Source organism: Alligator mississippiensis, chromosome 2 (assembly GCF_030867095.1).
Source record: "Alligator mississippiensis isolate rAllMis1 chromosome 2, rAllMis1, whole genome shotgun sequence".
In the NCBI taxonomy this organism is placed as follows: Eukaryota; Metazoa; Chordata; order Crocodylia; family Alligatoridae; genus Alligator; species Alligator mississippiensis.
In genome coordinates, this window is record NC_081825.1 from 104,744,586 (window position 1) to 104,772,006 (window position 27,421).

Consider the following 27,421-nt stretch of genomic DNA (forward strand, 5'->3'; position numbering starts at 1 on the left):
ATAAATAAAACAAGGTATATTTGGATCAAGATAATCAGGGGAAGAATAGTAGAAGTGGTTCTACTGAGTGAAATGCTAAGAATCTGCTGTAGACAGGGTATAATGTCAATATGGACTTTCATCATTATAGATTTTTGTCATTAAAATTTCCCAGGTATAGATTTGCAAAACTCTAGAACTCTTGATTCAGAGATGATACTTTTTATTAGACCAATGAAGAAATCACAACAAAAAAATCTTTTTCCAGGCATAGATTTAGCTTTTTAATTTATGGCACAAAAAGTAGGACGGTGCTAATGAAATTTGCTGATGAGGCAAAGTTAAGAAGTACAGTCAGGATAGAGGAGGTTTTGAATATCATGTAAGAAGAACTGAATGACCTAGAGGAGTAGAAAAACAGAATGAAAACTATTAATACAAAGTACAATATCATTTTGAGACTGAAAGCATGAATTTCAGCTGGAAAGCCTATAACCATTGAAACATGATGGTGCTTTGGTGCTTTTTCCTGTAATATGACATATCTGTACACATTTAAATAGTTATATTGTTTAACATACATTTATTTCTAAATTTAACATTTTTATGATGTTAGAAAATAGTGAACAATTTAGTTCTTTCTTTTACAATATGGTTATTAAGATTTTACTTGTGATTTACATAAAACTTTGGATAGAAATTGAAGTTCAACTGGAGCTCAGAAAAACAACATCTTAATTTTTTTTTATTAAATAAAGCTACCTGAAATATATCAGATCCATAAAAAGTAGGTTTATTGAAACAAGTTTTACATTTAACACCAGTCTATTGAACAGATAAAGTAATATCTGGGAATTGAACTGACTGTATTTGGTCACAATGTCCTTCAGGACATTGACACTAATAGCACTTATCCTCTCACACCCAGGGGCATGTCTACAAGTGTGCTTTAATGCACAGTACCCTATTTTACTGCAGTGGAGTGTAAAAAGCTGTTCTATTACACTAATGTGCAGTAAAATAGGCTACTGCACATTGTCACCTAAAAAGTGTGCACTTGCACTACTGCACATTAGGGCAGTCTAATGTGCATTTATTTAGTACCTCGCATTGGAGGTACTAACTTTTATGCACATTAGGAAAAGCGCATTAATGCACGTGTATACATGCCTAGTGTTTTATTCACAGACTGGAAGAAAACAACCTTTTCTGCATTTTCAGCTCTCATTCAGCTTCCCAATTTGGAATGAATTAGCATTTGAACTGACCTAGACAAATATACTGAAATGAAGAAAATAGTCTCTTGGGCGGGGAGGAGGAGAAAGGGGAGGGAGTAGGCTGTTAAAATATGATTTTGCCTCCAGGTGCTTAGCCAGGGACTCCCATCAATCCAGTGGTTTGACTTTAACATTTTGGCAGCAACATTTAGTGGTCAATAGCCTTTTAAAACAAATCAAGTATTTGAATAGATTATAAATTTGGGCTTGATCATAGGTTTGACTTGATAGGTTTATTTCTTAGAAGAAAAATATATTTAATTCAATAAAAATATGCTTGAAATAAAAATATATTTTAATGGGTTTATTTTTAATTGATGTTTATCTGTCCTAGAAGGATTGGTCCTGGATAAATAGTGAGTCTTTCTTATGGGAGGAGGTTAAAATTGCTTTTCTTGTTCACTGTAGCAAAATGAAAGCTGAGAGGGAATATGATTGTCAATTGCAGTTTGGGGGAAGCACCAAGGAAGAAGGTGTGCAACAAAAGCTAAATGTTAATGTTGGCATAAAAACAAATGGGTATAAACTAGCCGTAAATAAATTCAGGCTAGAAATTACAAGAAAGTTTACAACAATTGAGGGTCTAGAACAGCCTCCCAGAGTGATTAGTCAGGGCAAACAACCTAACTAGTTTTATGGTGGAGCTTGATCGTTTCTGAAAGAAATTGTCTTGTATGATGTGATTATTAGGGCACTGAACTGGATATCCCAAGCTTGTCCCTTCCAGTCTTGTGCCTTGTTGGGCTATGATCATGGGTTTTTTTGGCCTATGATCAAGTGTAGTTCCTGGCCAAGGTGCTGTATTTCATCTCTGAAAGCTTTACAGAAATAATCTCCAAAATATGTGGTGAACGGAAGTGATAAATATTTCTGCTATATCTGTTAAATGTGCCATTTAAATTCTTCCTGGAACACCTAATTATATAAATACACAGACCTTGTAGACTCAGAAATTAATTGGTCCTTGGTATAGCCATTATCAGTTCTGGTTCTTCTATTACTTTCCTTAGTCAATAACTGAATATTCTCCTCATAACGTTTATAATTTTGATATACCCAAGGGATGTTGTGAGAGAAAAAAACCATTGGAGGAATATATACATTTCTGATAAAATAGCATCATTAATTCTGCTGCTGCTGCCAAAAGCATTTGTGCAAAAATATAAAAACATTCACAGCCACACTTTCAAAGCAGTATAAGTCACTAAGGTCCTTTTGAAAATTTTACCCAACTTTGCTCTGACTTTTCTGTTTTCTTATTTTTGTTAGCAGCTGTGCTAGTCTGTGGAGCATGCTCCTACCCAGAAAGGATAAGGAAAGCTGAATGACTAGTGATGAGTCTTGTCCAGGGTTACCAAGGAAACAGTGTCAGAACCAAAATGTTGACAGCTGAATGGAAAACAAAACATGTCCATAGTAACCCACTTGCATGAGTCAGGTAATGTAAAGAATGGATGTTAGAAATATTTGATTGTATTATTGTCTCATATAATGAACAACTTTATTACCACAAAAGGAACTCTGGTCTGAATACATTTTTATACACCTGTCTACTAGGCCTTATGTATTGCATAGGCATTTATACCTGTATTGTACCATATAATTATAGAACCTCACCCTGGGAGATGCTCAGTACAGAGCTGACCTTGGAGAAATGGTCCCCTGGGCAAACTTGTATTTTGGCACCCCTCCCCTCAAGTCAGCAGCACCGCTGCAAGCAGGAGCAAGGTGGGCAGACTGGAGCAGGTACCACCCTGCCTACATATGCCCAACCCAGCTCCTCCTGAGCAGTGGCTGGAGTTGGGGGGCAGGCTGGGTTGAGTATTGCTCCTCTTGTCTGGGGTGTGTGTGTGTGTATGTGTGTGTTGGGCAACCCCTGTTCACAGTGCCCTGGACAGTCACCCTCCCCTAAAGCTGGCTCTGGCTCAGTATCTGGGAGAAAGTAGGACAGAGTGAGTACATATTCCCCTTCTGTAAAATACTCTCCAGTGGTTCATAATGCTGTGACAGACCAAAAGTATAGAGCCTCTTTGTAATAGTTTATTGGGCAATGTACCTGTGGCTGGTGGAGGGTGTAAAAGCAGACCATATTTGGCCTGAAAGAGACCGTATTTGAAAGAGAGAGTCTCTTAGAAAGAGATGGCCTGAGGTTTAGGGCATTGGAAGCTCTGTGGTATGTTCCTGTCCTTGGAAGAAAAGAGGCAGAGTGCATGGTTTGTTGGTCTGTTTCATTAAAAAAGAGTTCTTACTAGCTAACAAATTATCACAAATGCAATTCATAATTCACAGGCATACCTCCATGTGAGAGAGAGAGAGATTTGTAGAACATAGATTCATGAACTTTCATTTAATGAATATTATTTTTATTCTTAATGTCACTTGCTCAGAATATATTTTGGTCTGGTTGAGATTAATTATGCATATATGAATAACAGTAGGTTAACCTTGTACATTATTTACAGAAAAGGTGTAATAACTCAGTGGTCCAAAAATTACTGTAGTTTTTTCTTTGCCTATCATTTTCACATATGCAACGTGATTCTTTCTAAAACACATATTTGCAGATGTCGCTTTAAATACTATTTTCCAAGATTTTATTTTTCATAGAAAACAGATGTCTGTAATTATCCCATCTTTGACCTCTGAGACTTATCAAAGTCAAATAGGTAATCATCCAATCAGACAGGCTATCATTATCAGAAGAAAAGTAATTATAATCTGAATATGTTTGAACATGATTATTATAAGCCTTAAACTGTTACACTTCTGATTGGGGCATAACTTGAAGACATTATCACTTCATAATTCAAATGATGTAACTTCACTTGTTTTTGTCATTTTGGAATGTGGAGAACTAAAATTATTTAACAATGAAATTCTTTCTTTAAATGCGAACAAATTATGTGATATCCTCCCTAAAGCCGCAAGAAGGCTTCTTAAAATTTTGACAGTAAAATTAGGGGAAATGATATTTAAGAAAATTAGAACTAAGAGTCAAAATCAGCAAACTTCAGAATGAGGTTGAGGCTTTCACAGCCAATAGGGATTGCAACTATAGTCATATGAAAATAACATTTTGAAGACACGCTTTGCTATCTTGGACTCTAAACCAGCAAAGCATTGAAAATGTCTTGTTGAAGGACTCTTGGCATTTACAGGATCTGCTTTGTACCTGATAGGATCAGGCCTTGTTCTGTGTACCTTTTTCAGTCTATTCATGGAACACTCATTTTATGGATGTCATTGGAAGCCTCACGCAGCTAACATAGTGCCTAGTACCATGGTGCCTAGTTCTGAGTTGATGATCTCAGTCCAGTTCCCAGAAGGCAGATACCTGCAGCAGAGAGAGTAAGGACATGCATTCAGTTCCAGTGCTGTACATTTCTGGGGAAAAGTATAGCTGGTAAAAAGTCCCCATATGTAGGAAATAAACTTCATTTTTGCATAGAGGGAGTTGGAGATGGAAAGCTGTCCCTCTGGGTCCATGGGAGTGTCTTTGAGAATCGTGCTGAGTTGCTCTTTGGTATGTAGATTAGATAAAATTCCTTTCCTCGAGGTGTCAGATGGCAGGCAGGGAGGTAAAAAAATCTTTCTTGTTGTTCTGAAATGAAGTTTAAAATCCAAAATCAGCTAAAATTTAGCATCTTCCATGTTTCAGTGATGTACTTGCTAGCCATGTTGATCTGAGATGAGAAGAAATACAAAAATCAAGAACTCTTGGATCCAAAATGATACCTTTTATTAGATTAACTGGGAAATCACAAGAAAAAGCTGGATCCAGAGGGACAGCTTTCTACCTCCAGCTCCCTCTGTGCAAAAATGAAGTTTATTTCCTACCTATGGGGACTTTTTACCATCGATACTTTTTCCAGACCTTAATGAAAGGCCTTTGAGCCTGCAAGCTTGCAGCAAAGGACAATTTTCTTGTGATTTCCCAGTTGGTCTAATAAAAGGTATAATTTTGGAACCAACCGATCTAGATTTTTGTACTTCTTCTATGTTTAGTCCATGCTTTTTTGTATCCAGGAGGTTGATGAAGTGAAGTTTGTAGGCTCATCTGTGAATAGTGTTTTGTGAATTCCCTTTGAGGATTCATATTGAGAGATTGGAGAGAGAGTGGTTTTCTTGTGAGAAATATGCCCCTACGGGTAGTTGGGTATTCTTGCCTTTGATAGATTTCCAGTGTGTGTGTTCATTCTGGTGAGCAGTTGTTTGGTCTCTCCTATCAGGGCATTTGGTGCATTGGATGAGATATATAACATTCCTGGAGGTACAGGTGTAAGATCCAGGAATGGTAATGGTTCTGTTATGGGGTGTAGTTATTGTGGGCATGGTGGAGATATGTTGGCAGGTTTTGTATTTCTTTTCATGGCATGGTCTGGATCCATTTGGTGTGTTTTGGGCCATAGGAAATTTGCTTCTGGTGATGAGGTTAGCGAGGTTCAGTGCTTGTTTGAAGGCTAGGATAGGTGGATCTGGGAAGATCTCTTTAAGAATTGGGTGTCCTTCTAGTATGGGTTGCAATTGTTTGAGGATTTTCCATATAGGTTCAAGGAAGGGGTGATATGTCATCACCAGCGGTGTGCGATTCATAGGGGGTTTTCCTTCTGCACTGCAGCAGTTCGTCACGTGGTATCGGCTTTTTCAAATATGCATCTATCTCTCTGGAGGAGTGTCCTTGTGTGAAAGCCTTTTTAATATTTGTGAGGTGGCAATCCTGGGTGTTCTCCTCAGTTCAAATTTGGTGGGATCTGAGGCCTTGGCTGTATATTACAGGTCTCTTGGTGTGTTTAGGGTGATTGCAGATATGTATGCTGGTCTGTGAGTTTCTTGTATAACGTGGTCTGTATTTTATCATTCTGGAAGCTGATCATTGTGTCTAAAAAGGAGATGTTGGTACTGGAGTACTCAACAGATAGTCGGATGGAGAGGTTATGATTGCTGAATTTCTGATGGAACTGAATCAGAGATTGCAGGTTTTCAGTCCAAATGATGAAGATGACATCTATATATCTTAAGTATAGCAAGGGTTTGGTGGTGCAGTCTTTGAGGAATTCTTCTTCCAGGTGGCTTATAAAATGGTTGGCATACTATGGGGCCATTTTGGAGGAATTGTTGGTTATTAAAAGTGAAATTGTTGTGTGTGAGGATGAAGTGTATAAGGTCAGTAATATCTTTGGATCTGTACTCAGAGTTGTCATCTTGCTCTTGTAGGTATGTAAGGCGGGCTTGGATGCCGTCCTGGTGTGGGATGTTGGTATATAAGCTGGTAACATCCACAGTAGCTAGGAGGGTGTTGCTGGGAAGGTGGTCTATGTTTTTAAGTTTTCATAGCAAGTCTGTAGTGTCTTGGACAAAACTCGCTCTTTGGGTAACAAGTGGTTTAAGAACTGAGTCCATGAAACCCACTGACTCTCACCCACTGACTTCTCAATTTACATTTTCACTGGCTTGCATGCAGCCCAGCCTCTGGCTCCTTCACTCTTCATTCCATCCAGGAAGAGCACACAGCAACTGCAGATGCTTCCTCAGCCTGACCAAGGGTTTTAAACCTGAAAGCTTGCTAGAAAAATATTTCCAACTATTTAGCTGGTCTAATGAAAGATATCAGATTTACCCAAAGAACCTTGTCTGGGGTGTGTGTGTGTGTGTGTGTGCATTTGGCCGTAGCAGGGGCAGGGAGCAGGGAGAAGAGGCGGGCATGTGCCCCCCAGCCCAGCAGGGTCCACCCAGCCTCCCCTGCTAGCACTAGGAGGAGAACCCCCCCCCCCAAAAGCCCAGCTCCCATGGGGAGAGGGGACCTCCCCACTGCTGATCCCTTCTTTGCATCAGGGGGTCCCAAAGCTATGCCTTGCAGGGGGCCCCAAAAATTGTGGGCTGGCCCTGGGAGTTCCATTTGGGGCTTGCCCCACTTGTGCTGGAGGATGGGGTGGGTGGATTGGAGCCCCCTAGCGGGTGACCATAGCCCTGGTTTGGCTGGGGTAGTCCCAGATTTTGTAGGCCATCCCATCTGGTTGGTGAGAATTGAAGTAAAAGACCCAGATTGGGGCCACCCCACCTTCACATGCACAGCCTGGCTTCTCCTGAGCAGGCTGGAATTGGAGTGTGGGCTGGGCTGAGCACCACTCCTCTGCTGGTGTGGGGTGGGCCAGGCCGGGCCAGGGGAGGGAGCTCAGGCACCTGTGCAGGGAATTCTGGGATGGCAGAACAGGATAGAGCATGACAGTATGGAGGGCCATGGCTGGGCTCCATCCCCCACACACAGTGGCTGGACCCAGCTGGGAGTGGCTCCTGTGTGGCACCCCCGGGTTCTGCCAGCCTGCACTGTGTGGCCACATGGTGCCTCTCCCAACCCCCAGCAGCATTACGTCCTGCCACTGTGGTCACTGCTGAGGCCCAGGCTGTGCATGGCAGCCCCAGGCACCTGCTGGTTGTGAAAGGGGAAGCACCATATCGCTGCACAGCATGGGCTGGCAGAGCCCAGGAGCACTGCTCCCAGCTGGGTCCAGCTTCTATACGTTGGGAATTGAAGCCCTGTTATGAGCCTCCACACCATCCTGCCCTGCCCCACTCTGCAATCAGGGCTCCTGGGAGCTGCAGGATCAGGGCTGGTTGTGTTCATGTCTACACAGGGGGGAGGGTGCAGAGGCATGGGTGGGTGTATGTGGGTGCATGCTTCCCTCTGCCCCCTCCTGACTTCCTTAACCTGTCCTGGACCTCCCTAAAATTATTGTGGTCACCCTAGGAAGATAGGACACTTGGAATAGTTTTCTACCCCTTTGTAGCCTACAGAAGCCTAGAGAAGAGAGGTTTTATTTTTCCAATACAAAAAAACCACCATTTTTGAGGGGAAAAGCCTTTTTCAGATTTGTTTGCCTCAGTTGATCATCATAGGCCAGACAGAGAGATGAATAAAAGAGGGCTTTCTAGCAGCCACCCAGTCACCTAGCCTGATAGTATTACAGAGCTTTCTCACAGAAAAGAGAGAAGTCTGGGTGTAGAAAATTTTAACTAGTTCCTGATGTTGTTGAATGGTTGAAAAAAATGTTAAATTTGCTTCTTAAGCAACAGAAATTGTATGCAAAGAATCAAGGGAAACAGTTCAGGAAAAAATGTTACTTTGGAAAAAAAATCAGCCACAGAAAGGATTGTTATAAATCTAAGGGAAGCCCAGAAATGTGCCATGAACACGTAGGGAGAATGCCTTACCGAGGTTGGGAAGTGAGGGAACACCCATCTTGGAGGCACAGAGATTAGCTAGGCAGTTTTTGTTTAGACCTGGGTAGATAAGCAGCCACAAAGTTAGTTTGGTTATTGGACATGTAATAAATAGGAGCTGATCCAAAATGGTGTATGTTACATGAGTAATTAGACTAGACTTGCTAAGAAATAGAAAATTCAAAACTAAACTTCTGAATTGTTCTCTAATAGAGACAATGATTGGCGAAAATAAACCATTTCACACACACGGAAAATTGGGCTTAAAGACTGGAATTCCAACAAGAAGTCTGGATACCTGAAGTTGTGGACAATAGGGCTGTGCGAAACATCACCCTTTTGTTTTGACTTCCATTTTGACATTTTGAAGGGACAGTGTTTCATTTCACTGTTTCAAAGCACTGTTTTGTTTTGTTTCGTTCAAACTGTTTTGCTGTTGAAACACGTTTCAATGTTTCACCCGTAGGCTATAATGGGGAGTCACAAGAATGCCTATAACTTTTTCATTTCTTTCCTGATTCAAATGAAGGCAGCAGAGATGGTAGCCCCTGCTAAGGCCACAAAGCTTGTCAAGTTTCAAGGAGATAGGTGCAGGGGTTTCTGGGAAACTGCACCTCAAATTGTTCATATCACTTGGAAGTGTAAAGGCACAGAGAAAGCTCAGTTCAAACAATGTTTTTTATGCGGTTTTTCTGTCCCTCCCCCAGAGCACTGGGATTGGAAGGGACCTCGGGGAATGATCACAGTCACTGGCCAGCTACACATGTCAATATCAAAGCAGTTCTTCCCCCCTTTTCCCCCTCCCTCTCCTTACTTTCTGTTTAGCTGCAAGCAAGCCTGGCTTCGAACCTTGAAACATTTCAAAACTTTCCAAATGTTTTGAGTGCCCTTGTTTTGTTCTGAAGCTATTTCAGAGCCTTTTGTTTTGTTTCAATTTCGCTGTTTCAAGCTCAAAATGCATTGAAACAGCTTCGAAACAAAACACCTGTCAAAATTTTAAACAGAAAATTGGAGAAGCCACTAACTGGCTTGGATTTCATTTTAGCTAAAAATGGTAATACTTGGAATTTATAAATTCAAATGATGGAAATTCTCTTTATGCTGTGACCCAGATTAAACAAATGATTTGTAAGCAAATAGCTTTTGGTAAGCAATTTTATGTATCCCTAGTGGGAAAAACCTTAATAGCAGCTACGTGCTATCGTAGCTTTCCAGCAGGGGAAAGATGGGAAGTGGCTGAGACCTGCTTTGAAACCCTATCTCTTGGGGAAATTCTAGCTGCTAAAGCTCTTGTGGATCTGAAGCAGGAACGGAAAACAGCAAATCAGTTTATTTGCTGAATGTTTCTGACATTTGAGTCAATTGCAGTTACAAAATGCAGCCCAGTGGATCTAATAAATGCTAACAGAATGGTACAGAAAACAACTGAGAAGGAATAGTGGTTTAAGGTGAACTGGAATAATTTCTATTGGACTTGTTCTAGTGAAATGGTGGAAATTTAGATGAGCAACAAAATGGTTTTAGTTTTTTTTTTGTTGGAAGTTGGGAGTTGTTCTCCTAGTCTAACACAAATACAGGTTGCACCGTACCACTATTGCATAAAATTGGTACTGAAGGAAAGTGTCCTATTAAACACCCACCTCACTGGTTACCAACTGGAAAAAAAGAAACATTTTTATAGACTTTTGTGGAAATGTATCAGGAAGGTATAAGTGAACCTTCAACCACTCTTGGATCCTCAACCATCATTTTGAAGAAGACTGTGATACAATCACAGAAAATAGAGCAACTTTAAAAAGGATTCTTTGCCATTACTGTGGAGGCTATTCAGTCTGGTTGTCCAAACTGCTCTTAAGAATGGTCATTGCCCAGACATGAATTCAAAAGACAAAATTGTAGATGCTTTTGCTGCAAGACAGCAGTATCAGTTTAATGGCATTTGGCTTTTACAATGCACTGACCATGTTTGAGAGACTTGTGAGGAGTATAGCATGCTGTGTCTGTAGTGAGGCCAGGTCAGAACCATAAACCCAGTCAGTCCCAATCAAGAGATCAGGGCAAGTCATCCCCTGAACAGGTGCTACCTGCATGCCCATAACAGCACCCTGGTCCTAGCTGGGCTGAGTGAGGCAATCAGGGCAGCCAATCCCCTGAAGCCACAGGCAGCAAGCCCTGCCCACTTCAGCCTTTAAAAGCCAGACCCAGCCTGCAGTACCCTTGTCCAGGCAAAGGCAAAAGTTCTTGCTGGTGTCCCTCCATGCAGTTCCTTGTTGATCTTCTGGTTTGACTCCTGGCTCTGACTCTAGCTTCCAACTCCAGTAAGATCCTTGGCATCCCTGATCCTGTTTCTCTGTTCATGATTCTAATTAGACCTTCAGCTTTGGCTTTTGGCTTTTAATCCTGGTTAACCCTCACTTTACCTTGTCTCTGGCTGACTCTGGCTTGTCTTGACTTCAGCTACGGCTTCCAAATCCAGTTCTGACACTGGACCACTCCAGACCCTCAGCTCCCTGGGGAACCAAACTGAACCATACCCATGCTCTGTATAACTAAACCCTAGACCAGCCACAACGCAGTGCATAATAATGTGTAACAAACGGGCTGAGTAGACATCATGGGGGGGTACTGAAACCTTTGAACAGGAACTGGCATGCTTACAAATTATATGTAATATGCTGAAGGCTGCCAAATTGAAATAAGCCCTAAAGAAATTAGAGCTCTTACAAAAAGAGGAAAACTACTGTGAGCATTTAACAACCTGCAGGTTGGAATAAGACTTGTAGGAGGGACAATTTGCAGGGTGATGCCAGTAAGCTTCCAAGAAGCTCCATGTGCTTGGACAGAGAACATGAGCTCTGAGCACAAGTGCATAGCATGGCCATAAGCAGTGCTCTTAACAAAGATCTAGTTGCTACAGTCCAAGCAGAGTCCCGCTATTATTGCCCAGAGCTCTGTGCAAGGAACGGGGCACACCATCAGTGAGACTCGAATGCCTGCTAATAAAAAGAAAATGAAAGCTGGCAGAACAGGACAGTTCCCCGGACATGCATGTAGCATTTCGAAGGCTCTGCTCTTACTGTTTTTGGGTTTTCCAACAAAGTAAAACCACTGCAGAGGCTGGAAGGCAAAGTTTAAACATTATACCAGTCAGCAGAAGGCCCTCAGCCACATTACCACAAAAGTCTAAGTTCCCCAGAGACAAACTACCGCACCACCAAAAATAATTTCTAGCAGTCGCTCAATCTGTAGAACATTTACACCACAGTCCACAGGAGAGGGAGTTTGTATCTAGAGCTGACCATCCTTCCCTGCAGTCAGCTCTTAAGGCTCAGGAATTCTGAGGGCCAGACTGCCGTGTGCTTAGTCTGCAGTGCTACGAATATCCAGTTTCACATGGGCCTTGGAACAAATATGGTAATACTGATGCCCTGTCTAGGCAGCCTTCTTGGAGTGCGGGTTCATTGGAAACCTTGCCGTAGGCGTGACAGCACAGAATTGTTGCTCAGTAGAATGAAATGGGCTCATAAAAGGATGTGTGACTTCTCTCTTCTCATACTTGTTAGCGGTAAAAATGTTTGTGGTTCACCTCCTGGAAGAGTGGTTGTGGGTTTGCAAAGAGTGCCTCTAGAGCTGTGACATGCTTTTTGAAGAGAGTGTCCTGATGTGAGAATAGGGTACCATTACAAACACAGTTGGTAGATGCAGCCACCCTGGAGTTAGACTCCCTTCCTCCACAGAGTATCACAGTGCACTTTTGGGTCTTTAGTGGGAAAGTTTGACTGCCCCTTTCAGTTTCCCAAATTTTCTTAGTTTATGTGGCAGTTCACCTTTGGGGATCACTTGGATAAAAAGGTCCTTGGGAAAAAATAAGCACTTCCCAGTCCTTTCACCCTTAATAATTGATACCCGTCACTAAAAGTTGAGTATATGGTGAAGAATTTCTGGCTATTATATATCCACTAACCACAAGGGTTCCTGCTTAAGATGGAAGGTCAAAAACAGATAAATACCACTCATCAGAAATATACCCATAAATCCTTCCCTTATATCCTCTTTTTAGTGTTTTCTAGCCTAATAAATTTGATTTTACAGTTTGATTAACCTTCAGCTATTAAATTTTGGTGGCAACTGTTGATCCTCCTAGATCAGGGGTGGGAAATATATGGCCTGTGGGTCGGATCTGGCCCCCAAGGCCATTCTATCTGGCCCGTGGAGCCCCTAAAATTTAAAAAATTAATATTGATCTGTCCTTTGTTCCTGTCAAAAATGACAGGAACCAGGGGCAGTATGACCCAGGGGAAGCCCAGTGGGCTCCTGCAACAGCAGGGCCTGCCTGGCCCCAACCTGCCAGGTCGCCCACCCCATGGCCAGCGCTCCCTGCTGCAGCCCGTGCGGGGCTGTCCTGAGCAGGCACAAGCAGCCCTAGGTGGGCTGTGAGTGGCTGCAGTACAGGGCGCCAGCCAGGGGGCGGGCAAGAGGCCACTTTTCCCGCACTCAGCACCAACTTGTAACCCGGGCCCACAGCCAGCCTGGGCCCTGCGCCAGCTCCAGGCTTGCCTGTCGGGGCTGCACAGTGGCAGCAGCAGCTGCGGCCTCCTTGCTTGCCATGCTGAGCAGCGTTTGCTGCTGCTGCCCACCCAGAGCTTGCATGCTGAGCAGCCCAGAGGTGGCGGTGGCAAACACTGCCCGGTGCGGCAAGCGGGAGGGCCGCAGCTGCTGCTGCTCTGGCGCAGCCTTGATGGGTGAGCCCAGAGCCAGCGCGGGGCCCAGGCTGGCAGCGGGGGCAGGTTACAAGCTGGTGCTGAGCTCAGGGAAAAGCAGCCCCTTGCCCACCCCGTGGCCGGCGCCCCACACTGCAGCCGCTCACAGCCCATGTGGGCTGTGAGTGGTGGCACCAGGGAGTGCCAGCCATGGAGCGGGTGAGGAGCTGCTTTTCCCCACGCTCCACACCAGCTCATTCCCTGCCAGCGAGCATGGGGTCAGGGCTGCATGCTGCCCCCCATCTGTACCATGGGGCTGGGGGGCACTGGGAGTGAATGGGTGCACGGGGCCCTCACTGGTGCCCCAGGACCAGCGCCAGTGGGGCCCAGAGCAGGACGGCATGACTACAAGGGTCCTGGCTGGCAGGGGCTCTATGGAGCTGGGCCAGCTCTCCCCCTTTTCCCTGCTGGTTCAGCTCAGCTTGGCTTCACAGACCCCTGCCAGCCTACGCCCCGCTCTGGGCCCTGCTGGCAGTGGGCCTGGGACATTGGTCCCAAGATCATGACCAGGGGGCGGGGCACCTGTCAAGGGGCGGGGCTACCCATGTGGCCCTCGACAGCTTGCCAAAACTGGGTAAGTGGCCCTCTGCCCAAAATAATTGCCCACCCTATCCTAGATCATGGTGTATGGATCAGGGCCGCCCAGACTTTTGACGCATATGCCTGGGCAGGAATTTTTGGAGAAGCGGAGGCTGCCCAGATCATTAAGTCTCCCTTTAGGCCACTGAGACAGAATCCAAAGACCAGACTGAGTCCAGATGTTTGGTGCCTCCATGGCTGTAGCTGTATAAGTATCTGGGAAGTAAACCCAGGTCTCCTGTGTGGTAGACAAAGAGTCTACTACTGAACCACAGGGGACACTTCAGCTATCAAAGCAGCCCCACCAACTACTACTGTCTGGATATCTCGTGATGTTTTTCTAATGATTGATTTTTAATCTCACTTTTGTGTTGTTCGAAGCCTTTTCACACTCCTTTCAAGACTCAGTGCATTTAAATCAAGAAAAAAGTTGTGATTGGCTGAAATAGATTCAATTGTTTTCCTATTCTTGTTTCATACTAAATCCTCTTCTTTCTTTTTTTAGCCAACTTAACTGTGCTACCTGCTCTTACCTAATGTTCAGATATTCCAAATCTACTCTACATGTTATATTTTTCTCTTAGTCTATCCTTATTAAATCCTTCCCAAGAACTCAGCTTGGATAACTAACTTCAGTTTATTGTCAGTGGACACCAACAGTGGACAGCAGTATTGTGTGCTCACAAATGTATTCTTTCAGTAGCGCTTCATCTATGGTAGCACTTTCTTTTGCTTTTTTTTCATTAGCTTGCCCTATAGTTTATAGCTGTTTACCAAGAATTCTGTCACAAAAAATAATTCAAGCTGTTTCTAAAGGTTCCACTACTGCTATCCACTTTCCTGTTACTTTTCAAACAAAGTTTGCCTTGTGGCCACAACTTTTTTTCTGTGGAGAGGAAGTCATTCTGGCCATGTAAACAGAGTAAATTTAGATATCTGTCAAGAGTCAGCATCATAATTAAGAGTGGCTCCTGTTCTGAATACATTATAAGCAGCTCTTGAATTTCTCCAGATGGTCCATTCTCCAAACTTCTTGCATTCCTGATTATGTAAATCATGTAACTGATTTCCTCTCTTATTTTTAATGTAAGCAGTTTGGATCCTCAGCTCTAAATGTATGCCATTGTTTTATACAGCTAAGGATACTGACAGTGTCCATCATATTAAGTAATAAAATGAGCATGTGTCTCCTGATTCAAAAGCTCTCATTCTTTGGGACACTTTGCACTCAGCATCAGACAGTCAACCAGTTTCCACTGTGTTCATGTTAGAAATGACATGTGCTATACAAATGTCGCTCTTTAATTAGGGTTAATCTCTGTCATTGAAACTTGGACTCCGGTTCCTTCAGGATTCTTTCATAGCTAAGAAAAAACAATATTTCCACATTGAAAATCATCAACTGCTCCAAACAGAAGGCGAGAGCAGTGAACTATGTGTGTTAACAGGTCTGGAGAAAATGTCACATAGATGAACGATTGTGAGCTGACACATTGCCAAATAAATTGCTTCACTGTAAACCCAGAGCAAGGGATTACACTTTTGGATTTACATCAGTGTAATATAGAGCAGCATTTGGTGTGTAGTTTTTTTAGATGATGTACAGAAAAACTGGTACTTTGTAACACATCTTCCATATTGTCAGACAGCAGAGGGGATATAGCTTGATGCACAAAGCATGCGAGTACTTTGAATTTAATTCTCTTAGCATCTTATGGAGAAATCTTCCACCCTGACTCTCTCTCATTTCCTTGTGTTTGCTCTGCGTGTCTCTGTCTGTCTTCATTTCTCCTCTGGGATCATTTTCTGAAGTTATGTAATTCTTGTTTGTTTTTAAATAGTAAGAAATATATCATTCTTATTTTTAATGCATTTCCTTTCATCAGCTATCGACATAAGTTTAAGATGTGATTCAAGAAACTGTTCCTTACTTGTTTCTTCTTTTCATTTGGTCTGTTGCCCATTTCCTTCATAATTTCCTCCTCACAATTTATTACACGTTGTACTTACATTACTTGCTTACATTAATTAAGGACAATCTTTTCCCATTGCAGCCCCACCATCTTAACTTCTATTAAGAAAAGTTGCTTCTGGCTGTTCTCTAATAACACCAGAATACTAACGGCATCTGCCTTGTCAGTAACTAGTTACTTTATCTTGTGGACAGACTTTAGCATTTGTATTTCTATTGGGCACTTTTAGTTTCCTCTGACGTTATGATCCTTCTCTCTTTCAGCCTGTTTTAATTCTGTCCCTAGGTTACTGACCTTTTTAGTTTATCCCTGCAATATTGTAAGTGAACTAGAAAAAGAGTCGTAGTTTACTAATTTGATGCAATAGCTGAAAAATCCACATGAGGCTATGCAATACTTTCTTTACTTTTATTTATCTTAAGGTGTGTATCATTTGACTGTTTCTTCAAAGAAGTTCAATAAAATCCTGCTTCTGATTCTAGAGTTGTGGGGTGGAGAGAATTGTACCCGGCTGGTGGTGGGTCCCTTGGCCCCACCCAGCCCAGGCGCAGGGGGCAGCCCAGGCCATGGCACATGCGACTGGTCTCACTGCCCTCAAGCGCTGAGGTGCCACTTGGCATGGAGTGTAGTCTGCCCTATCCCCATGTGTAGCTCTTGGGCAAGCTGTGAACCATAGTCTGTGGGGCTGGGCAGTGCAGCAGCAGGGAAAGGGCAGTGCAGCAGCTGGACACGGGTTCCCAGCAGCCCCTGCAGCAAGAGTTTACTCTGTCCTCATACTTTCAGCTGCCGCTGCCAGGCCTGGCCCTGGGCACCCTGGCCCATCCACCATGCACACACCACCGGGGGCACCAGACAGAGCAAGTGGGCTGGTAGGTGGGGTCTCCAAGGAGACCAGGCTGGGATCTCCGTCGGCAGGGCTTGCTTGGCCGGGTGGATGGGATAGGGCCGCGGATGGGCAGGGAGTGGTGTCTGGGAGTGGGATGGACAGATGGAGCCAGGGCCAGAACTGCAGGGCAGTGACAGTGCAGGCCTGGGGCCCCATGCCAGAGCCATGATCTACTCCCTGCCTGCCTGTCTTGGTCTTGGACACTAGGGCTGTGTGAAGCTTCAGTTGCTGATTTGATTTGGAGGAGATTTGGCCTGATTCAGCGGCCAAATCTCCAAATCGAATCTCCGACTCAAATCAGGAGAACAATAAAAAGGTCCAAATCAATGTGGAGGCTTCAAATCAATTCAGAAAAGATTTGGAGGAGATTTGGAGATTCAGAGACTTGGGCAGTCCCCATTCACCACCGCAAGGAGTTGGACCCGGACTCCGTGCTGGTAAGTAGGGGGCAGGGAGGGCTGGAAGAGAGGGGAGGGGACCATGGGGGGGACCCCCACTACGTCCCATCCCCTGCCTGCTCCCCAGACCTCCTGAGTGCCCCTGCCTGCTCTCCCAGTTCTGTCAATGGCTGCCCCACCTGGCCCCAGCATCCCAGCACTTAAAAAAAAAAAAAAAGCCCCACACCAGCTGCTACAGTGGCCATCAGTGTCCCAGCTGCCTGTGGAGGGTTCGGGATTGAGAGTATGGTCAGGGGGGTAGAAAGGTAGGAAAGGTTTTTGACTTAACAAAAACACAGCTATGCGTAGTAACAAGACAAACAATGACAGACAAGAATAATTTGCGTTGGCAACTTATTGGCAGTCCCCTCTGATGCCTGATGTACAACAAGTTTCTCTTTCCACAAAGCTCAGTGAAGTCAGGCATCCCTGATCAGCACTGCCCGAGAGGTACCGGAAAGGACCCTGGTATTCAGTCCTTGGGCTCCTCGAGATCCACGGGCCCACTGATCCAGGTCAACAGCTAACTAATCCTTTTCACAGAGCTGTATCTTCCTTCTGAATGATTTCCGGATGTTTTAGCCAATTTATAGCTTCTGAACAGTACTGATAACTTACAGCCACTCAGATTCTTTTTACTTCAACTGTCTTTAGACTGACCAATAGCAGTACAAGCTTTTTATTCTTTTTGATAAGGTTAATTTTAACTATGTCACAGGGCCTTACTACTTCAAGGCTTTGCTAAATTTACTAGGCCTTACTACATCTTAAATTTTAATTAAGCTCTTAGCAACAACATATAGCTTAATGTCTAAACAAATACAGAAAAACACTTGGTCTAATCTTCATAGAGCCTTCAGCAAGCACCTTTATCACACAGACATAATTTTCAGCTGTCAAAATCGGGGCCTCTGGGGGCACGGGGCAGTGGGGGGCAACCCCCTGGCCTGGCAGAAGCCAGTGAGTGTGGGGCTTTTTCTTTCTTTCTTTTTTTTTTTTTAAAGTGTCGGGATGCTGGGGCCAGGCAGTGCAGCCATTGATGGGGTTGGGAGAGCAGGCGGGGGATGGGGCCTGTTTGATTCAGAGATTCGGCTGATTCAGCAACGGCCAAATCTCCAAATCAGATTTGGCCGAGTCGTTTTGGCACAGTGATTTTAATCACCAGATTAAATCCCTGTCCCCCAAATTGGCTGAATCTGAAGTGAAGACTAGCCACTTCGCATAGGCCTACTGGACGCCACTCCCCACCTTCCCATGGCCCATCCCATTCACCCAGCTGAGCACACCTTGCCTGCAGGGGTCTTGGGCCAGTCTCTATGGAGACCCCACCCACTTCATCTGGCACCCCCGGCAGTGGGTGCAGGGCAGATGGACCCAGGGCCAGATAGGATAGTCAGTGTAAACAGTCATGATGAGGGGGGCCCAAGGCCAAGTCAGCACCCCTTCCCTCCGCCAGCTCTCAGCAACTCCCCAAAACTCCTCAAGTAACCCTCCATCCCAAATAATTACCCACCCTTGCTCTAGAGTCATTGCTCAGATTTTGTTTTAGACTAGGAAATTCTCTGTTCCTTTCTAAACAATCCTTTCAGCTTTTTTCAGCTCTTTACTAAGGAATCTCAATTCAGTTAATTAAGAAGCTTAGTTGGTACCTCTCTGAAAGCTTACCAGAACCACATCACTAATCCTGAACATTGACATAGGTCTGTGCCTCATTTGTTCTGCATTATCCTAGTATAAACCTCTGAAATGGTTACAGAAGGCTGGTGTTTCATTGAATGGCTAGGCAATTCCTTAGGCAACTTCTTTCCAGGTTTGAAACAAAACTGTTCATAGCCTAATATAATAGTACCAAAAACTATACACTGCTAGTGCTTCAGTCCAATCTCATTATAATGTACCCCATGGGACCAGGAAAAAAGTTCATTAAAATAATGTGTTTGCTATGATAGGGTTAGTCAATTGGCTATAATATCATAATGAAAAAATTGATTCCTGCTGTCGGAATTGTTAAAAGCAGTAGTCTGTTATGAATAGTGATCCTTAGAATAAGGTTGTGCCAAATATAAATTATAGCAGGGGCGTCTCACTCACCTCATGCCCCAGGCTGGATTTGGACCTTTAGACTCCTTGTGGGCTTGATCCAGCCAGGGGAATTAAGTAGCAGCTGTGGCAGCTCTGGCTCCTGCTGTGTGTCCTGTAGCAGAACTGGAACTGCCACCATTGTGCAACCCATGTGGAAGCTGGAGCTGCCACCATGACGTGTACATAGTGGCAGCAGCTCCAGCCACAATATAAGGCAGATGGCAGTAGCTTCAGGGTGGACCTGGGATCAGTGGCATGTGGATGGATCTAGGATTTGAAAAAGGTGGGTGCAGATGATGTGGTGCATCATCACATAAACACAGCATACATTTTTTCTCTAGTTAAAAAGAAACTAGAAGCATTACTAATATGTTAGGGGGCCCATATTATTCAAAGACACAAAAGGAAAAACTTTATTGGAATGTGCAACTAAATCATATTTTATGTATAAAGATGCAACAAACTTGGCAAAAAAAATCAAAAGATGCTGTTTTCAATAACCCTTCAGTCATTAAAATTAAACAGACATCTCTCTTTCAGATTCATAAAAAATATCTAGCCTTCTGAGCATCTTGACAGTGCTTCCAATGCTTCACCAAAAATTATTTCCACACTAGAGTTAATGTTTCTAGCTAGAGTTAAAAACCATCTACAGGGCTTTACAATAGGCCCTAAATGACTAGGAGCAGCTAACAGAAAGCTGAATTACAGAAGAAAATCTAGCTTGATTAGTGGAACTGTTAAAGCCCATTAAAAAAAAGAGAGGGCCCTTAACACCTGCAGAATGAAGAGTTTAGAAGGAATCGGGTAGATTATAAGCCATTGCAATTAAATCAATTGACTCCCTCACTGCTGCCTGAATAGAAATACTGCTGCCATGGCCAGGCAGTTTGTTTTAAACTTTGGGTGGAGCAGGCATGAAAGGGCGAGTGAGGACACATCTACACCACTGTACTCCCCCTGGATCCAGTCCTGGTTTCAGGAGGTGGGTGATGGTATGGCCAGCAGCAGAAGAGGTAGGGCCAGTGACAAGCAAAGCAGCCAGAGAGCAACCAGGGTTGTATCAGCCCTCATCTTCCCTCCTACTGCCAATCATCTTGTCTACTGGGGCACAAGGGCCCCAGATTCTGCTGCAGGCCACTCCCCTCTAGCCATGTCCCCTGACTTCCAGTTGCCTGCCAGTTGCCCAGCAGGCCAGATACAGCACAGTTGAATAGACAACTTAATTATATAAAAAAACAAGACCTTTCAGAAGGGAAAAGGTTGTTATTACTTGTACAGACTGGATAGAAAAGACATCAGTTAAATTATAATGAGTCATAAAACCATTGTCTATATTTAGTCTATGGCATTTAGTGTTCAGTAAAGTTATGAATTTTTGTTCCTGGGCCCATCTTTGGAAGGTGTTTTACAGATTTCCCTTCAGTATAAGGACTGTAAGGTCAGAAATGAAATGATTGCTCTGTGAAAAGTGTTCTCCAACAGCTGTTTTAATGCATCTCTCCTAACAGATGCTAGCATCTGATAAAGCAGGCTTAGCATATTGCCTATGAAAGCTTATGCCTTTCTGAGCCAGTTAGTCTCTAAGATGCTACTCTGTCTTGCCTTCTGCCTGACTTCTGACTAACACAGATAATTATCTTTTTATCTTTCTATGAGACTACATACCAACTTTACTTGATTATAAGATGAGGATTTTAAAAAAAGAAGAGCAAAAAAGTAAAATGCATCAGTTCTGGATGAACTAAGTCAATGGATACCTGTGACAGAACTGGGCCCCAGGGGAAGCCATGATGCCCCCTGGTGGCCACGCAGTTCCTGCCCAACTCCAGGTCTTTGGGTACCCACCCTTTCTTCTCTCCTGCTGTACCTTGATAGAATTATTTGATTGTAAAGAAGGAAGCTGCCCCAGGGTCCCAGAGCAAGCCCTTGTCTATTTTTTGGCCTCCAGGTCCCTCATGGACCCAGCTGATCCCAGTCCTGCTCCTCAAGCACTAAATGGGATCCTCCTGGACCCATCTGTGCCCCAGGGCACCAATTGCCTTAAAAAATATTCATGGCCTCCTTCCACCCCCTATAGCTACACCCGTGCCTCACAGATGTTGCCAACCCTTGTACAGGCTTTGGCCTTTTTAGCCTTAACCTACAGGTTAAATTCGAAGTCCCCCCTCTGGGACAGGAACTTTCCCGCAGGCTACAAGCCCCCATTAGCTGTCTACTTGCAGCTGTTAGGGACAGCCTGGGTATGGGTCAGTGCCTCTCTGCAGCCATCTTGCTCAAGAGCTCCTCTCCCTGCTGCTTGCAGGGCCAAGCTAATTGTTTGTTCTCAGGCCATTAGCCTTATGTGCCTCTAACATCCCAGCCCTTTCTATTAGGTGGCTCTCTGGCCACCCACAGGGATTTCCATTTAGACCTGACAACTAGCCTGCCCTTCTTTGTGGTAGCTTAGCTGAGCTGCTTGTAGCTCTTTCTGTGCTGCCTGGAGGTCTGCTTTCTGGCAGCTAGCCCTCTAGCAGTTATCTTGCTTCCTAGCTGCTGGCCCCAACACAGCCAGCTTAGCCTGCTGCAGTATTCCTTAATGTAACAGCCCCTGGCTCCCTGTTAACAGTACCCTTATAATTTGCATGTTATTTCAAAGTCAGTATTTTCAAATGTGTCCCTCACTGCCATATGCTCAGGGAGAGTAGGGTTTGATAGAGGATTTAGTGCATTAGATGAGGTATACCACATTCTGTGATATTAATGGAGGATCCATGGATTTTGATGGTCACATTGTGGGGAGTGTTGACTGTGGTGGCAAAGGTTGTGCCAGCGTGGCAGATGTGTGGTGGCAGATGTGTTGATAGGGTTTGCATTTATTCTTAAGACAGGGTTGCATACCACTTGGTGTTTGTTTAACAGCGGGGCCTTTGCTTCTGATCATGAATTAGGCAAGGCTCGGGGGGCATTTTAAAGCCAGGAGTGGAGGGGTTGAGAACGTTTCTCTTGAGATCTGATCCTCTTTGAGTTAAAGCTGTAATTGCTCAATGATCCTGCTTGTATGTTCCAGCATGAGGTGGCATGTGACAAGGACTGTGTTGTCAGTGGAGGTTTTCCTTTTGTATTGTTGTAAATTAGTGCAACATATTTCAGTGGCTTAGAGATGCAGTCAGTTTCTCTGCTGGAGCATCCTAGCTGGGTAAAGGTGGTTTTTAGATTGGCGAGGTGGTTGTCAAAGGTATTCTCCTTAGAAAAATTGCAGTGATAACAGTGGGGGTGGTTATAGATTAGTTTTCTTGGTGTGCTTAGGGTGATTCCTCATTCTTTAGGCTTAAGTGTGGTTGTCTGGGGTTTTTTCATATGGTGGTTTGGATGCGGATTGTATGTAGACCAGAGTAGGCCCTAAGCTGCTTAATTGGGAATATAATATCACATTTTCTTGCATTTGTTTGAACAAAGTTTGGGAAAAAGAAGAGGGAAAGGAAATGAGCAAGTGAGAATCGTTTTAGAAAGTGCGAATCAGGCAAGTAAAAAGAAGTAGGCTAACAATCGCTTAGAGTACAGTTAGTGGCTTTGTGCAGGTTAGATCTGGTTTGGGACAAGTTATAGCTTAAAAAGGAGATAAAAATGGGCATATGAATATTAATTAGAGTAGAAAAACATTTTAAAATTCTTTGGCTTTATTTAGTAAGATTTTTTTTATATTGAGCCAGGTATAGAATGTAAAAATCTGTGTTCACTTCAGAATCTTTGCTCTTCAGCCTTGAACTATGGTTTTTGCTAAATAGGGCCATCTACAGATGAACCAAGATATGCATTCTTTTAAAACTTAATTTGAAACGTAAGTGAGAAGTCCTTTTCCCCTAACAGGCTGGCCACCTCTTGGAGGCTTTTAGAATTAATTTCTTTAAATCCTAAAATCATAAATTCTTTGAAATGTTAATAAGACTGGTATTTCTATAGATGAAAGCATATTTTATAAATTTGCTTCATACGCTTTTCCTGTATTGCTTGATTATTTATATCTCATCTGTATTTCATTATTAAATTTGCTATTAAAATGTACCTACATTTGTTTGTATTTAATTTTGGTAGGACTGGTTCTTTGAACCTTTCTTGGTTCCCAGAATGACACTGGGATACAACAAGTGGTATCTAGAAAGTTAATATTAATGGAGGAATATTTTAGAGAGATAATAGGAGGGTGTTTATTGTTAAAGCTGTGGCAGAAATCCAGCAAGTCCAGGTGTTCAGTCCAGATGATGAAAACATAATGTAGGTTCTGTGCACGTTTTCTAAAACTGCACTTTTCTAAAAAATCCTCTTCAAGATGGCTCGTGAGGAGGTTAGCATATGGTGGGGCGGGGAGGAAACTAACTCTGTGCCTTTTGCTTGGAGGAAGTGGAAATTGTTGGAAGTAAAAGTTATTGTGGCTGAGGATAAAGTGGATGATTTATGCGATATATTGTAAATCTCAGCGTTGCAGGTATATTCTTGCAGGTATTTTTGGGCAGGTGGTTCTGCCTTTATTGTTGCAAGCGTGGCTTTCTCTGGGAGGTAGTTGATGTTCTGGATCTTGTCGAGAGAGCCTGTTGTGTCTTGTAGAAAACTTACTCTTTGAATGGCAAGTGATTTAAGGATAGTTTTTTATAAATCCTGATAGGTCTTCACAGTTTGATATGATGGGTCTGCCAAGATTATCTTGTTTGTATATCTTTAGGAGTATGTTAAATGTTCCTGGGGGATGGGAGGATGGGGGATTAGTATGAACAGTTTTTTCCTGAAGCTGGTACAGAAAAGATTTTATGATGTTTCTGAGGTCAAGGGTCAATGCTGGTGTGGGGTTCTCCCCAAGATCTTTGTAGAAGCTGGGCCTCCAAAACTACTTACAGTACTTTTGTAGGGGGACTTCAGATCATGGAGTCTCCTCTCCTACAGAAAACTTCCTTCTCTCCTCATCTACTCTGTCTTTCTCCTAACCCTTAGCTTCCAGCCCTCTTCCTGTCCCCTTCTCCTATCCCAATGGCTCCCATGTCCCATTTTCTACTTCCCAGGCTTCTTGTGTAACCTGAATGCTCCAAAAGTCTTTGTTCCTGTGTCTTTGCCCAGGCAGTCTTAATTCTTCCTAATGTTCAAGTTGCTCATAGGATTTGTCTTCCTTTTCCTTCATCTCCTTTCCCCTGTTCATTGTTTCCTGGCTTTCTTTCTGCTTGTCTGATCTCAGTCTCCCTATTTCTCCTTTCCTTATTCCTGGCCTTCTTGTGCAGCTACTCTCTGTCTCTTACTTCTCCCTTTGCTACTCTCCCCAGTCCTTTCCAAGTTGACTCCCTGCCACTTTGGGGATGGCTCCCCTCAGCATCCTCATCCCTGCTGCTTAGGTTCAGCAAGGGAATCTAAGTACAACTTATGAATTCTGGTTTATTTTACTAAATTGTTGTGTCACTGAGTGCCTCAGTTTATATGGAATTGGCCATGGGCTCTCTGGGCTGTATCTTATATCTCCCAGATCAGGACAATGGAAGATCATGAATATGACTAGTGTCCATTCTAAAGGAAACACCTTAAGGCAGGGGAGTCAAACTCATCAGGTCCCATGGGCCAGATAAGTGGGGCTGGGCCAGTTCTTGGACCAGACCAGACCAGGCCCATGGACTGGCCCCATGCACTTGATCCAGTATGCAGGTCCAGTTCGGCATGATGCCATGGGCAGTATATGCACTGAATTGGTCTGAAGTGCTGTCTGGACTGGCCCTGTGTTCCTTGTTGACACAGATCCATTCATGAGAACTCTCTGGGTCCTACCCTGTAGCCAGTTTTCCACCCACTGAACTGTTGAGCAGATAAACCCTCAATCTTCCAATTTTTCCACAAGGATATCATGGCATACTAAATCAAAAGCCTTTTGGAAGTCTAGGTATATAATGTCAACTTTCTCTCCTGTGTCCAGGTGGCGAGAGACCTGTTTGTAGAAGGAAATGAGATTGGTAAGACAAGAGCTACCCGCGATGAAGCCATGCTGGCTGTTATTCAGAATCTTACCCTCAACGAGTGTGTCACGGCGGGGTCCTCGCGGAGGGCCGTGATCTCCTCAAGGTCCCTTGCTCCGTGTACAGGCCGGCCCAAGGCACCCTCTAATTCTCGCCCACCACGTCTTGTTGGAAATATATTAGGGAGGCTGCCTATGACTCCCTGGGCACGGCTACTCGGGACCTCTGTCCCCTCGGTTTTTCCGGACCCCTGGGGTCTCCCGATACGGTGGGTGTTCCCCGGACACCCTAGCCTTATGGGCTATGTGTGGCTCCTACCAGCCCCTAATACCACGCCCCAAGCCTCGCAGACGTAATAGACGTTGTTAGGTTTGTACGCCCGCTTCCCGGGCCTCCTCTAAAGTGTAGCCCACTCTGGGCTCTCTCTCGTGCCCAGCCTCCCACTGGGACTCTCGTCCACTCTGGGACTTCCCTGCCAGTGCGGTCCCACTCAGGGACTCTCTAGCGGGCCTCGGCCCTTCCCTGGCCAACCGCACGGATACCCTCTCTGACCCCGGCTCGCCGCGCTGCTACTCCCCGTCTTCTCGGGGCAACCGCAGCGCCCTGCCTCAGTCTGAGGGGTGTTGCCACACTAGCCTGCGGCCGGGCTCGCTTTGCCCGTCTCGGGCTCCTCAGTAATTGCCCCGCTCTAGGGCTCCTCAGTATGGCCCCGCTCTAGGGCTCCTCAGTATGGCACTCCCCTTCCTTGGGGCTCGCCGTGCCCGCACTGGGCTTCTCGATAATGTACTATGGCGTTCCCCCTCTTTGGGGCTCGCCGTGCCCACCCTGGGCTTCTCGATAATGTACTATGGCACTCCCCCTCTTCGGGGCTTGCTGTGCCCACCCTGGGCTTCTCGATAATGTACTATGGCGCTCCCCCTCTTCGGGGCTTGCTGTGCCCACACTGGGCTTCTCGATAATGTACTATGGCGCTCCCCCTCTTCGGGGCTCGTTGTGCCCACCCTGGGCTTCTCAATAAAACCGCCCCTTTCCCTGGGGCCGGGGTCTATGTCCCCTGCACACGATCCGGGCTCTACGTCCCCCGTCTGCAACCTACCGGTCGTGCCCACAACCTACTGGTTGCGCTCCTCGCCTCCAGTCGCTCCAGCACTGGCGTGCGAGCTGCGCCTTCACCGGCGCTGTGAAATTAATGCGCCCTCTTGGCGCTAGCCAGCGCCCTCACTGGCGCTAGGGCACCCCACACTCTCTGGGGCCCCTATGACTGAGGTCAACGCTCCTCTCTGAGCTCAACTGAGCCCACAACTCCACCCTGTAAATCTCAGGGCCTAGCGCGCCCTCACTGGCGCCGGGGTCTCACACTCCCCTGTGAGTCCCCGATGAGGCCTCCTCCAACCCCTACAGCCTCACCCAAACCTCCGGGTGTAATAACAAAGTCAAACAAACTCAAGCCTCCTGGCTGTAACACAAACCTAAAGCCCCCTGGCTAAACCCTAGTGCCCATCCTCTCAGGGCTATCATGAGCTGTACTTGCAAGTCATGCTCCTTTCCATATCTCGGCTGAGGGAGCTCCTACCTCTCCGGCTGCTGGCAGAGAACTGCTAGCCTGGCTTCGGCCCTGGGCTTTATAAAGGCCAGGCCCTGCCCCCTTCTGGCCAGCTGCTTCTGATTAGTTGCCCCGGCAACTTGCAGCTGTGCTCACTAGGCACTGCCAGGGCTCTCTCCCTGGCAGTTTCTCCTCTCTAGGAGCAGGCGCACCGAGGTGCCCTGCGACAGAGTGTATCTAACATAGATTCTTTAATGAGCTTTTCCAGGATTTTCCCTGGGATGGAGGTTAGGCTGACTGGTCTATAGTTGCCCAGGTCCTCCCTCTTCCTTTTCTTGAAGATGGGCACAAAGTTGACCCTCTTCCAATCCTCAGGGATCTCCCCTGTGTGCCAAGATTTTTGAAAGAGTTTTGCTAGGGGTGTCGCAATGACCTCAGCCAGCTCCTTCAGCACTCTCGGGTGAAGTCCATCCAGTCCTGCTGACTTATAAATGTCTAGCTTTTCTAGTTGATTTTGCACCAGCTCAGCATCCACAGTGGGAAGGCTATCATTCTTACCATGCCCCCTGTGATCCTTATCTCACTTGTCTTTCCCCTCGGTCCGGTGAAATACTGAAGCAAAGTGGGCATTCAGAAGTTCAGTTTTTTCCTAAGTGTCTGTTACCAGCTGTCCTGAGGTGTTAAACAGGGGCCCCACACTTCCATTTGTTTTCCTTCTGCT

The 27,421-nt window shown here is 44.9% G+C and overlaps 1 non-coding gene across 1 annotated transcript in view; it reads left to right on the forward strand.

Annotated features, from left to right (window-relative positions):
• The first annotated feature begins 2,532 nt into the window (after window positions 1-2,532).
• Window positions 2,533-27,421, forward strand: part of LOC102569849 (uncharacterized) — a 46,163-nt gene continuing 21,274 nt past the window's right edge. The window contains exon 1 of the transcript XR_009459518.1: window positions 2,533-2,694. This is a non-coding gene — a transcript (uncharacterized LOC102569849). The remainder of the gene's footprint in view (window positions 2,695-27,421) is intronic.